Consider the following 14,069-nt stretch of genomic DNA (forward strand, 5'->3'; position numbering starts at 1 on the left):
ATGACCAGTATGAGAGAGAGAGAGTGATAACACCAAATTTAACATACCTGGTCCTCCTTCACACCTGAAACTTTGTAACACTAATGAGTCACATGACACGAGGGTGGGGAAATGGCTACTTGGGCCCCACTTGGGCATTATCACTTAGGGGTGTACTCACTTTTGTTGCCAGCAGTTTAGACATTTTAATGGCTGTGTGTTGTATTATTTTGAGGGGACAGCTGTTATACGAGCTGTGTACTCACTACCTTACATTGTAGCCGAGTGTCATTTCTTCAGTGTTGTCACATGAAAAGATATACTTAAATATTTACAAAAAGTGAGGGGGTGTACTCACTTCTATAATATACTGTATGTGAGGGGGGGACATACATGTCAAAACTTTGAATCTAGATCCCCAGGTAAGTCCATTGGAACTTTGACCGATCACTATCTGGTTGTAAATCGAGGACTATCTGTATAGCAATTTAACTGAGGAGGGAAAGGGCTTTACTCAATTTGGCAAGAAAGTTCAGGAAACCACAGAAAAGTGCCTATATCCTTTAAAGCTAAAGAATGCTCTGCATGTGCTGCAAGCAAGTAACTACCTTGGAACAAAGAGCCCCACTAAGCTGTATATACATTCCTTCAGAAGCAATACAAGTCAGGATTACCTTTCACTCTATTACCTGGATTAATTCTCCTAATCATCATCGAATAACATAAAATTACAGAGTCAGAAGGAGCCTTGGAGTTCTTCTGCTCCAACCCCCTGCTCAAGCAGGAAAAACCTTATAACATTTCAGACAAATGGTTGTCCAAAAACCTCCAGTTTTGGAGCACCCACAAAAGTTTTTCCACTGATTAATTGTTCTGTCAGGAAAAAATTTCCTTAGTTCTAGGTTGGTTGTCTCCTGGATTAATTTCCACCCATTGCTTCTTGTCCTGCCTTCAAGTGCTTTGTAGAATAGCCTGGCTCCCTCTTCTTTGCGGCAGCCCCTGAGATATTGGAACACTGCTATCATGTCACCGCTAGCCCTTCTTTTCATTAAACTAGCCATGCCCAGTTCCTGCAACTGTTCTTCATATATTTTAGTCTCCAGTGCCCCAGTGTATCTTTGTTGCACTTCTCTGCAGTCTTTCTCGAATCCCAACATCTTTTTTAATATCGTGGCAAACAAAACTGGATGCCATATCATTTCTGGTCACTGCTAACCCACCTCTGTAAAAAGGAATGTGAACGTTTTAAACAACCTCTGCATTCTTTGTGAAATCATGGGGAAAGGCCATACAATAGTGTCAGAGGATTGGAGAAAGGGACGTGTTGTTCCTATCCTCAAACAAATAGAATAAAAAGAAGATCCAGCTAATTACCAACTAGTCAGCCTGATGAAGATACCAGGCAAAACTCTGTAATGCATTATTAAGCAGCTGTCCTGGGAGCATTTAGAAAAGAATGCACTGCTTGGCAAGAGCCAATGTGGGTTTATCAAGAATAAATCATGCCAAACCAGTATGTTTTCCTTTTCTGGTAGTATGACCAATTTAGTTGACCACGGGAATGTGGTGGACATAGTGTACCTTGACTTCAGCAAAGCCTTTGACAATCTCCCACAAGATTCTAGTAGGGAAGATGACCAAAAATAGTCTGCACTAATGTTAAAATTAGCTCTATATAGAGCTGATCGAAGAATTGTACCAACTAGTATACATCACTAGTTCCATGTCAAGCAACAGGCAAGTGCAAGTGGCATACCACGGGTTCTGCTGAGGCTTTCTGTTGTTCAACATATAAAGGACCTGAATCAGGCATTTGAAAACAATTATTAAATTTGCAGAAGATACAAAGATGTAGCAAACACTTTAGAGCAGGGGTCTCAAACACAATTTACCTGGGGGCCGCTGGAGGCAGAGTCTGGGTGAGGCTGGGCCGCATAATATTATACTTTATATTATACTTTATATTTATATTATACACTAATATTATACTTTCATATCATGGTGGGGGCCACAGGATATCGTCCTGTGGGCCGCAATTGGCCCGCGGACCGCGAGAATGAGACCTCTGCTTTAGAGCAAGGGTATCCAACCTTGGCAGCTTTAAAACTTGTGGACCATGCTGGTTAGGGAATTCTGGGAGTCCATAAGTCTTAAAGTTGCCAAAGTTGGGCACTCCTGCCTTACAGGAAACTATCAAGATTCAGAAACACAATGAACTTCAACAGCCAAATGTAAAATCCCACATCTGGTCAGGAACATATCTACAGTGGGTGAGACTATAAGAAGAAGAATACATGTGAAAAGGATCTAGCTGTCTTGGTGGGTCACAAGCTGACAATGTGATCCAAATACAAACAACAAAACAAAAAACAAAATAAAAAAACAAGTGCAATCCAAGGATGTATCCAAGAAAATGTGATGTCAAGATCAAGAGTTGTGGATTTGGGCAAGGAGTTAGACAAGATGGTTCCAAGATCTTTCCATTCCTTACATTTTACAAACCAGCAAATATCATACTCATTAAGTGAGGTCAGACCTATCCTCTATTAGCTCAGCAAAATATTGCTATGTGAAAAAGCATATTTTTAACAACACATGATGACTGACAGCAAGAATAACAAAACTTATTCACTGACATTCAGACAGAAGACCCATCATCAGTATGTTCCATTTTATTGAGTGGGTGTGTGCCAGAAATTCCTAAAATTCTGCCATCATACCTTTAGTATACTCTTACTGTAAATACCTGCCATAAAAATCCCAACACAAAAATTAACACAAATGAACAATGAAAACAATACAATGAAACAATGTTATTGTATCAATGTAACTAAAAGGTATTTTGCATTTCCCCTGGACTCTCTGAAGTTCCACAAGGGAGATACACTTCCCAGTTTGGGAATCTCTGGTATATATCTATACACATACACATATAATATACATGTAATCCTCAACTTTACAACTATTCATTTAATAATGACTGAATGAATCATTATTGATTCATTCAATAATTCATTCATTAATTCATTCAATCATTGATTCAATGATTGAATGAAATTGAAAGTTACGATAGTCTCAGAAAAAGTGACATACAACCTATCCTCAAAGTTATGATCATCCTACCACCCAGGTAGTTAATAGGATCACAATTTGGACATTTGGCAAGAGGCGCACATTTACATCGTTTGCAGTGTGTTGTGGTTTTGTCATTGCAATTAGCAACCTTCCCGGATGGCAAAGTCAATTGGAGAAGCCAAATTCACTTAATGACCAAAGTAAAAATGATCATAAATTCAGGTCCAGTGATGACTCATTTAATGACTGCATTGCTTAATGACCAAAATTCTGGTCCCAACTGTGATTATAAATCAAGGATTATCTGTACATATACTGGTAATTTGCATGCACGTTTACTTACTTTCTTTAAGCAATAAGATAATTTTTCAACCCCAGAGATACATATCTTGATAATATTATGTTAAGCCGCCACAGAGTAAACAAACAGGCATTATTTGATTAACATACCAATTAAACACTAAATACTTATTGCTAGACAAGTTCAGCTGTAGTCCAGCACAAATATCAGGGAAGAGAGAAGCCAGATCAGAAGCCTATATACAGGTGTACTGACCTCATGGGCATGTATTTTTGGAATTGGTGGTTGTGCTCTTTGGGACTGTCCAATTAAAGAGAGAGTTATGCCTTGGATTTGGAAAGCCTTAATTCCTGATGCCTCATTTACTCTCAACTATGGTTCCTTACAGCTGTATGCAGCATAATACCCCCGTCTCTGTGCTCCTCCAAGCCAAAAGTCTTGACTTTTTAAAAATTATGTAAAACAATTTGCCCAAACCTAACATCCTCTAAGTTTTGGGACTGAAACTCCTAGAATTTCCAATAAAATTCAGGAAGTCTATTGGAAAACTTTTAAGTACCTTGTTCCCTGCACACCTTTAAGTATGGCCTCTTTATATTGTCCCATTACAGTTTCAAAAGAGACTTCTTAAGCACGTTATGCTGACCCAGATTTGAACCATGAGGGTCCTAAGACAGAAAAAGCTTTCTTAGCTGATGGCTCCCTAGAGCTAGAAAACATCTCCTCTGGGAATGTTCATAATCATTAATTCCAACTTACTGTGGCATTGCAAAAGGATTGGTTGCCTGCAAACATTTGACCTTCTGCCCTATATTCTTACAGTTAAGAGCTACTCTGAATGAAGGTCAATTAACCTGTATTCTGATCCGAAAAATAAGAATTACTAATGCGTCGCCAAATCACATTTTAAACTCCATTCTCAAAACCAAGTAGTTTGGAACCAGTGGTGGGATTCCAATTTTTTTTTTTTACTACCGCTTCTGTGGGCATGTCTTGGTGACCGTGGCATAGCTTGTTGGGTGTGGCTTGGTGGGTGTAGCAGGAGAAGGATACTGCAAAATCTCCATTCCCTCCCAACTCCTGAGGGAAGATTACTGCAAAATCCCATTCCCTCCCCACCCCACTAACCTGCTTTCCAGCTCCATTCTCCTGTGCAAGGCAACAAAAGAAGACCCAGCCAATCAGCTGAGACTCAGGAGGCAGGGCCAGTAGGAGGTGGTACTTGCCAGTTCTCCAAACTACTCAAAATTTCCTCTACCGGTTCTCCAGAACTGATCAGAACCTGCTGAATACCCACCTCTGTTTGAAACCCACTTTAATTCTTTAATTCTATAATCCTCATCTCCCTAGGCCACACCATCCAGAAAGATATAACTAACAGCTTTTTAGACAATTATTCTAGCATAGGTAGTCCTCGTTCAGTGACCATTCGAACTTACAACAGCATTGAAGAGTGACTTATGACTGTTTTTCACATTTATGACCACTGCAGTCACGTGATCAAAATTTAGTCAGTTGGCAACTGGCACGTATTTATGACGTTTGCCGTGTCCCAGGGTTACATGATCCCCTTTTGCAACTTTCTGCCAAGCAAAGTCAATGGGGAAGCCAGATTCACTAAACAGTCATGTAACTAATATAACAACTGCAGTGATTCACTTAATAACTGTGCTTGAAAAGTTGCAAAATGGGGCAAAACTCCCTTTTAACAATTGTCCTGCTTATCAATTGATATTTTAGTCACAATTGTGGTTATACACAAGGACTACCTGTAATAGGAAGTCTTCGGTTAACAACACTTGTTCTGTGATTATTCAAAGTTACAGTGAGTGTATGATCAATCTGTGATGACCCGGGGCATGACACAAAAGGCAATACAGTCAGATAAGCAATAAGAGTCCCTTTATTATCTCCAATTTTGCCTCCAATGAACAGGTTACCTTCTGGCTGGAGAACAACTCTCCCAGGAACAGCCTTTGACTGCAGAAAATTAAGTCCAAAACATGATCAACACAAACTGTAACTTAAAGTCCAAACAAACCAAACTGAACTAATTAGTTTGGCAGGGCAGAAGCAAGAATTTCCGGCTTGAAGGCACAGCAAAACCCACACAGTTGGAAAGACGCCAGGAACACAGATAAACCATGACAACACAGGATAAAGTCACTTTTGCACCCAGCAGCCTGCTGCACGCAGCCTGTCTTTCTTATCAACTGTCTTCCCAGCTGTGGCTAATGAAGGGAATCAAGGCCCACTCCTCCCTCGTAAGCCATGCAACCCACATTGCTCTCTTCTCCGTTCCTCCCTGCATGCCCTAGGATGAAGAAGGGGTGGGACTGGTTCTTCCTCTGAACTCCCTCTCCCTTGTTCTCTTTCTCTCCCCTGCTCTGCCCAGCCAGACTTTGCCCTTCCCCAGCCTCCTCCACAGCCAATGGAGCCACACTCCCACTCCGTCAGCTGTCTGGCTTCCTCCTCGGATTCAGACTCCTACAGGGGCATGACACAATCCTCAAAAGTTACAACTATTGAAGCAGCTCCATGATCACATTGTTGCATTAAAGGAGGGGTGGCGGCAATTGACTCACAGTTGCATGCAGCATCCCGTATCATGTGATCGCCATTTGCGGCCTTCCCTGCCAGCTTCCCACAAGCAAAGTCAATGTGGAAGCTAGTAACAGGTAAAGTCTCAAGTCATTCCTGGATTTTTTTTTCTCCTGAGGAGCCCTACCCACTCTCACACTGCAGCAACCTCCAACCACTGTGCTGGAGCTGGGGGCACCCACCTGCACTCATTTTACCTGTCCACTGGAGTGCATACAAGCCGTCGAAAGCAGGAGTTTCCAACCTTGGCCACTTTAAGCCTTGTGGACTTCAACTCCCAGAATTCTGGGAGTTGAAGTCCACAAGTCTTAAAGTGACCAAGGTTGGAGACCTCTGGTCTAAAGGAAGTCTTGCTCTGATTGGAAGTCTGTTGAGATTCTCAGTCATCCAAGTCATGGTTGTCCCTAAGGTGCTTTTCAGGAGGCAACTGGACTTTTTTCTTCTTTTTCTTCGTTTGAAGGATGTTTCACTTCTCATCCAAGAAGCTTCTTTAGCTCTGACAGGATAGTGGGGAATGGAAGGATTTACATTCCTTGCAGACAGCTGATTGGAACTTATCTGTACTTCTTGCCAGTTTTCCCCCTGACTTTGCTTGTTGGAGACCAGCAGGAAATTGCAAGTTGTGATCGTGTGAGGTTCTTTCTCAATAACCTGCGATCCTCACTTAACAACAGCAATCGAGACCGCCTGGATTGCCATTGCTAAATGAGGTAGTCACAATGCTTTACAACCACTAACATTTAGCAATGGAAATTCTGGCCCCAATTACCATAAAAGCCCAAAAGACTGCCTCTCCATAGGAATCTATTGTGGTATCTTTTTTCCCCCCAGTGTGTCTTAATGTATTTCATTTTCTGTAATAAGCCCAATCACATTATTCAATAATTCTCAGTTCATAGAGATAGAAACGTCATGCCACATCAGAAGAAAATACTGCCTGCATGATGTGCTTGTTTGTTCTCTGACCAGCATCTTCTCTAGATTTTTTTTTACCTGCTGTCATAGATGTTCTGTTTGGAAGAGGATAACGAAACAACAGGCAGATTCCTCTGATATATTTAGCTTCCCTGACTGGTTTTGAATAAAACCTCCCTCCAATTTCCCAAGAATCAGGACATTTGACAAACATTGGACCAATCTAAATATTTCAACACTTCCTCGCATATGCCCTCCAAAAATGGAACAGGATTATATAATCTTTTTGCCTTAAGCACATTCCCAAAACGTGAACCCACTAAACCAGTGATGAAACAGGCCGAACCGCACTTTGATTGTTTTCCATTTCATATGCACACAATAAACCCTCTTGCAGATTTCTAACATCACGATTCCTTTGAACAACAAAGACACTAAGTGGGGACTATAAATAGCTAAAACAGGACCATGGAGCAAATAGAAGAAATTCTTAACATTTTTTTAACAAATAAAAGGTAGCCAAACAAACAAACAAACAAACAAAATCCAACAAGGATTGGGTATGTTTAGCAGACTGGCTGTCACTGAAAAATAAAAGGAAAGGAAATTTAAAAAATGGGCAAGTATAGTAAACATTCCTTGAGGAAGGGTTTGGCTTTTCTAGTTGGTTGGAATCCTCGACAGGTGCATTTCAATATACTCCACCATATCGCTGCAGGTGATACTTGTATCTTTTTAATCTAAAATTGTTAAAGCTCATTTTTTAAAGCTCATGCTTTGAAATTAATTTTGAATCACATCCCACACCTTAATTGTGGGATGAAGTTTGAAAGCAGTAATGTTAAAAGATAATAATGGGTGGGTAGGTTGTTGGCCATTTTCTCTAAAACGGACAACATGTCAAATGATTGTGGAAAACCCTTCGCTGATTACAACTATGCATCTGTGTTATTTTTGCTAGCAAAACTGAAGCGGTGGGGGGGAAAAGGGATAGAAAACCCTGAGAAGCTGTTTCCTGTTCCCACAGAACTGCCGGCTGGCTCCTAGGAGGAGAATTGAAAATATGCAGGGATTTGGCATACTCACTGGCATGTTCTCCCGCCTGACGTAAAAAAAGTAGCCATAAAAGCTATAAGGGAGAGAGTTGGTTAATCCCAGAGTGAGAGAATAAGAATTTGCTGGCAAAAAAAAGTAAACCAAGTTAGAAAGAAGGAAAAATATGTTCTGATTCTCAGAAATTAACTCAGCTTTGGGAGAAGGAAGTTCCATTTACTCAAAGATCTCATTTCAAGGGCAGATCAACCACATAGCATCCCAAGGCAAGAGAGGGAACATGGTGAAGCCAAGTTCCAGTCCACCCTCAGCCAAAAAAGCTGACTGGTTAACTTCCAGTTGCTTACTTCTCAGCCCTTCCTACTGTTTGCATTGCTGTTATTATGGGGATAAATTAGAAGAGGGAATACCATGTATGAGGGCAAAGGTTCATTCTCTGAGCTTGTGGGTTGGTCTCCAAATGTTTTGTTACCAGGCTAGGTGTCATCTTCAGCTGAATTTAGGGTTCCTAAACTCTGCTGATGTTACCTGGCCTGGTAACGAAATGTTTGGAAACCAGCCCACAAGCTCGGGAAACAAATCTTCACTCTCATCCTACACCTGAGCTACAGATATTCGCCACTAATGTAATATTATGTATGTTGCACTGTACTCCTAAAAGAAAAGCAGGATATAAACCACACTAAATTCATAAATAAGACAACAGACCACCTCTTCTCTTCCTTCCCAATCCAGTCTGTGTTCGTCTAGGCCAGAGTTTCTCAACTTTAACCACATTAAGGTATATGATGCTGACTGAGGAAGTCCATGCATCTTAAAGTGGCTGAGGTTGTGAAATGCTAATGTAAACTATTTGGAAAACTTGAAAGACTTTAACCTATTGTTATGAACAGTAGTCGCTCCTACTAATCCTTTCCCAGACAATATCTGCCATATATTTGTCTAATTCCTTCCCAAAACAATGTAATCTGGAGAACCTCAGTATCTGTCCTTAACTCAGATTCCAGACTGAGATTCTTATGCTGTAAGAAAAAAATATCCATCCTGTCAACCTAATTGCATCTATCAAAATCAAATTTTGAATTGCAGAGGATGGATGGGTGGTCTCTTGGTTTGGAATGAGTGGTGGTCTCAAGATTTCACTCAACTGGCCCAATGGCAGCAGGTTGGAAAAACCATCAGGAATATCTGATCAGGAACAACACCCCGTGATAATATTCTGCGTCAGCGGCACCCTGAGAAGTATTTTTCCCATAGGTAATGTCTGTAAATATGTCCCAAATATCCATCCACTACATGGAGGAGGGGCTAAATGCAGGCCAACCTGTGGGGGGGGGGATCTTTTTTATTGGGAGAGAAGAGACATCCTATGGCAGGGGACACCCCACCCACCCCAAAAGAGCAAGACCACAGGCCTATAAATCCTGTGCTTCACTCTGTCTGTACTAACACAACCCATCTATTTCTAAATTCACCCAGGATCTGAATCCACATGGAGTCATCATTTAACTAAGCAATCTGGGTTGCACACCACACAAGCTGCAAAAAAAAAAAAAATAAGGTTAGCATTAACCACATGTTGGGGTGTAATGCATCTGCTAGTCCTTCACTGATCCACTGATCCAATTAAGGGAATTGGGTGAAACAGCTACTGTGAGTATCATCAAAAGCTTTGCATACATCACACCTTAGCTCAATGGTCAAAAGGCCTATTGAGATGGACCGGTATTCTCAACCCATTTCCTGCAAGCTATAAAGCTGGGCCAGCGAGGGTGGGATGAGATCAGATTTCCTGCCACGGTCTCTAGATTCCCACCCACCCCCCGCCGCCCAAATTTCATCAAATTCGAACAAGGCTCGTTTTGGATGCTCGCGCGGAAAAAGTGAAGCCGCCCCCCAAACCTGCGAAGCGTGCGGTCCAGGCTTACAAGGAAGGAACGAAGAAACGCGACTTCCGACCTATGCGCCGCTGCCTCCTTCGCTTACGTAATGGCCCGATTATTATTTTTTAAGGAAAAAAACAAAACAAAACTCGGTACACGCTCAGACGACCGCTATCCTCCTGCGGGATCAAAACTTCCACGCCTTCCAAAAAAGATGATGATGATCGCTTCCAAACGAAATCTCAGGAGAAACTTCTGGGCTGAAAAAGCAGCAGCAGCGCCTGACTTTCTCCCGCATCGCCTGTCCGCCGATTCTCCCAATCGCCGGTGGTGACACCCGGAACCGGGGTGAAAGAAGTGCGGGCCACTCCCGGCCCTGCTTAGACCCAAAAGCATCCTTTCCCGGTTGGACCCCCGGGGGTGGGGGGAGAGAAAGCACGAAGCAACCGGCCCCCGCCAACGACGCGCAAAACCATGCGCGCAATCCGCCTTTGGATCTCGGGGGGCGGAGGGAAAGGACGGCGGCGCATTTTGCTGCGAACCGTAACTGCAGCTTGACTTCCCTGCCCGGCCTCCCCCACGGAAGACGCCCCCACCCATCCCCACCTGGCTTACCCGCTGCAAGGGCAGCAAAGCGGCGGCTCCAGTCCTGCCGCGCAGCCAGGTGAAGCTGTTCGCCTCGCTCCGTCCCTCTCAGGCCGGGCGCAGGATTAACGGAGCCTTTGCAAGGCAGGCATGTGACTGGGACCGGACGGGAGGGGGAGCCGCGAAGCAGCACCGCAGCGGCAGCAGTCTGGAGGGAAGAGCTGCAGTTCTCCCTGAGCTCCAAGGAGACACACCAGCAGGATCCTGCTAACTTCTGAGCCTTTCCCACCTCCCACCCCATACACACATACACACCTCCGGCGTCAGAGAAGTTGTAAAGGGCAGCGCCTCTGAGCATGTGCAGCGTGCCTATGGCACCCTCCGAGCCAGAAGCCTGTACAGGAGGAGCGTGATTCCGGAATTGTGCAAGGCAAGCTTCGGGGTGTTTCCATGCATCATTGGAAAACTGCACTGTAAAGGTGCCGTGTTCTCACAATAGGCCAGGGGTCTTCATACTTGACAGCTTGAAGACTTGTGGACTTCAACTCCCAGAATTCCTCCTCCAGTCATGTTAGCTCAGGAATTCTGGGAGTTGAAGTCCACAAGCCTTCAAGCTGTCAAGTTTGAAGACCTTTGCAATAGGCTCTTAACCCCCATCACTTTAAAGCAGGGGTCCCCAAACTTAGTAACTTTAAAATTTATGGACTTCAACCCCAGAATTCTATGCTGGCTGGAAAATTCTGGGAGTTGAAGTCCACAAATCTTAAAGTTTCCAAGTTTGGGGACCCCTGCTTTAAAGGAACAAGTTTGCCTAATCAAAATAAAGATGCAAGAATACAAAGGTGTGTTTTTTTTTAAGGTTGGTTTTGTTTCGCCAGTGTTTCCCTGAGTATAAGCAAAAAGTATATTAAAACTGGAACATTCTGTTTTTAAAATTGTCAAAAACCTCAGAGGCTTAAAAAAAGCTGTGTAAGATTGTGGCTCTGAACAAGGGCAGACTATGGCCTGAGTTTCCAGCAGTAGATCTGCTTTCTATGCCGGCATTCATCTCGAGTGGCTTGATGGATGAATAATGAGGGCTTCTCTAGACGTGTGAGGAATGCAGAATTTTCTGATTCTCAGGACTTGCTCTAGGGAACTGAATCTGACTCTGAATGTCACCTTCAGAAGTGTGTTAAGTTAGATCTAAAAAATAGGAATCTTAGAACCATCATTCAGCCTGGAAAGGTTGTTAAAGAGAAACAATTCCCAAATGTACCCTGTTTCTCCAACAATACGGCCTCCCCCAATAGGAAGTCCCAGCATGTTTTATAGGCATGAAATGAAATTAAGCCCCTCCCCCCAAATTAAGGCCTATATTAAAACATGCGAAATGGGGGGGAAATGGCGGGGGGGGGGGCTTGCTGTTAGGAAGTACTTTTGTTGCACACCCAGATATGGTGCTGCCTGCATTGACCCTGATACAAAGTGCCCCACCAACACCGATATCAACCTCCAAGCCATCGCCCCCCACCTGCCCGAAGATGCAAAGGGGGGGGAATTAAGTCACCCCCGAAAAGACAGCCTAGCCATTTTTTCGGGGCTCAAAAAAAATAAGACCCGGCCTTATTATATGAGAAACACAGTAGAAATGCACTCATTTAGAAGTACAACTTTGGTTTCGCTATCAGAAAAGAAAATACATATATACTGCTTCAGCCACTGGACACATTTTAGATGCATGACTGGGAATCCAGGGCACACCCAAATTCTCAGTACAGATAGTCCTTAACTTAGGACTGATCATTTAGCAATTGTTCACAGATATGATAGAACCAGCTACTTACTCCCCAGTTTCGAAGTTACAATGGGCTCAACTCTTCCCCCACCCTTTGCCCAAATCCAGTTACATGATTGTATTTTGGGTGCTTGGCATCTGGCTCACTTAACGGCCATTTGTAGCATCCTGTGATCATGTGGTTGATTTTCGTTATTTTTTTTTTAGTTTCCAGCATTTAATTCTGATTTTCTGCAAAAAAAAATGCCCACTGAGTACAATTTGTTGCTTATGCCCATTGAGTACAACTTATTTGCTTATTGACTGTGCCGTTCACTAACAATCATGGCATTTGCTTAATGATTGCCACAAAAAATGTTGTACAAAATTTGTTTTTGTGGACATTCATTTAAATAACAGCCAGTAGTGTGCTGCAGCTACCAAAAATCCAATACAGTTCCAGGCTGCATAAACAGAGGGATAGAATCAAGATCACGTGAAGTGTTAATACCACTTTATAATGCCTTGGTAAGGTCACACCTGGAATACTGTATCCAGTTTTGAGCAGCACAATGTAAAGAAGAGGTTGAGACTCTAGAAAGAGTGCAGAGAAGAGCAACAAAGATGATTAGGGAACTGGGGGCTAAAACATATAAAGAACAGTTGCTGACGACAAGAAGGACTAGGGGTGACATGATAGCAGTGTTCCAATATCTCAGGGGCTGCCACAAAGAAGAGGGAGTCCAGCTACTCTCCAAAGCACCTGAAGGCAGGACAGAAACTAATCAAGGAGAGAAGCAACCTAGAACTAAGGAGAAATTTCCGGAGAGTTAGAACAATTAATCAGTGGAACAACTTGCCTCCAGAAGCTGTGAATGCTCCAACACTGGAAGTTTTTAAGAGGAGATTGGATAACCATTTATCTGAAATAGGATTGGGTTTCGTGCCTAAGCAGGGGGTTGGACTGGAAGACCTCCAAGGTCCCTTCCAACTCTGTTATTCTATCTCGGTACATTGTATCTGGTTCTGTTCACATTGTGACCCACTTAACAAACACAACGACTTACAACTCTAATTCTGGGTTCAGTTATGATCATAAGTCAAGGACTATTTGTATAACAAAGCGAACAGGAAAGACAGGAAAAAAATTCTGAGCATGCAAACAACAAGCACTCCATGTGTACTGCAACCTAGAATCAGGAGATTGGAAAATAAAAATAAAAAGGAATATAAAATGGGGAGAGGAGAAGCTTCCACCCCAGATTTCAGAAGTTTGAAAGAAAGAGTCTTCAATCTTGTTCAGAATTCTAAGATTAATTTCAACCATGTACAATATATGCACATGAAAGAAACTATTAGCAATGCTTTCAACTGTTTGGAACAAAGGTTTTGGTAAACTGTCTTACAAATCAGGGACTTGGGCAATTGTGGCCATATTGTACTTGCAAGAACTGAGTTATAAAATTAAATCAAGGATCAAGGTAAACTTAACTGGGACTTTTTCTATGCAGGCACATAAAATTCCACAAAATTCCTATTTCATTTGAAGGTTATGTACCCTATAAATCTTAATGTAATCATCTTTTAGCTTCCTGGTAAATAGCCTCAGTATCTGCTCAGAATGTGAAGAGAAGACTAAAACAAAATTAGTGAAGAAAAATATTAAATATGATTGGCTAGTAAGACTGACTCCAAGTTTTAATACACAGAAAAGATATCAAATTGAGCAAGGTCACCTTAACTTGTAAATAGATTCATAAAACTTTTGTTTTTCTTTTTTAGATCTGGCCTATCAAAGCAGCCTGAACTTAATAAAGCTATCTCATTAATTACATCATTATTGCACTGTTTGCTTTATGTATGTGAGCCTATCTGAATAGGAAAATGTCAAAACATTAAAACAAAAATATTTTCATAAAAT

General features: G+C 42.2%; 1 protein-coding gene across 10 annotated transcripts in view; it reads right to left on the reverse strand.

Annotated features, from left to right (window-relative positions):
* SEPTIN4 (septin 4) overlaps positions 1 to 10,597 on the reverse strand; it is a 52,694-nt gene extending 42,097 nt beyond the window's left edge. For 6 of the 10 annotated variants that reach the window (XM_087928168.1, XM_087928130.1, XM_087928124.1 and 3 more), the window contains exon 1: positions 10,423 to 10,597. The gene's annotated coding sequence lies outside the window, so the exon portion shown is untranslated. Of the gene's footprint in view, positions 1 to 9,852; positions 9,933 to 10,413 lie in introns of those variants that run through there. The other 4 variants (XM_087928178.1, XM_026708456.2, XM_087928188.1 and 1 more) reach the window with 4 other exon arrangements.
* Positions 10,598 to 14,069: the final 3,472 nt, after the last annotated feature.

This window comes from Pseudonaja textilis, chromosome 1, assembly GCF_049901715.1.
Source record: "Pseudonaja textilis isolate UNSWEBS1 chromosome 1, rPseTex1.2, whole genome shotgun sequence".
Taxonomy (NCBI): Eukaryota; Metazoa; Chordata; class Lepidosauria; order Squamata; family Elapidae; genus Pseudonaja; species Pseudonaja textilis.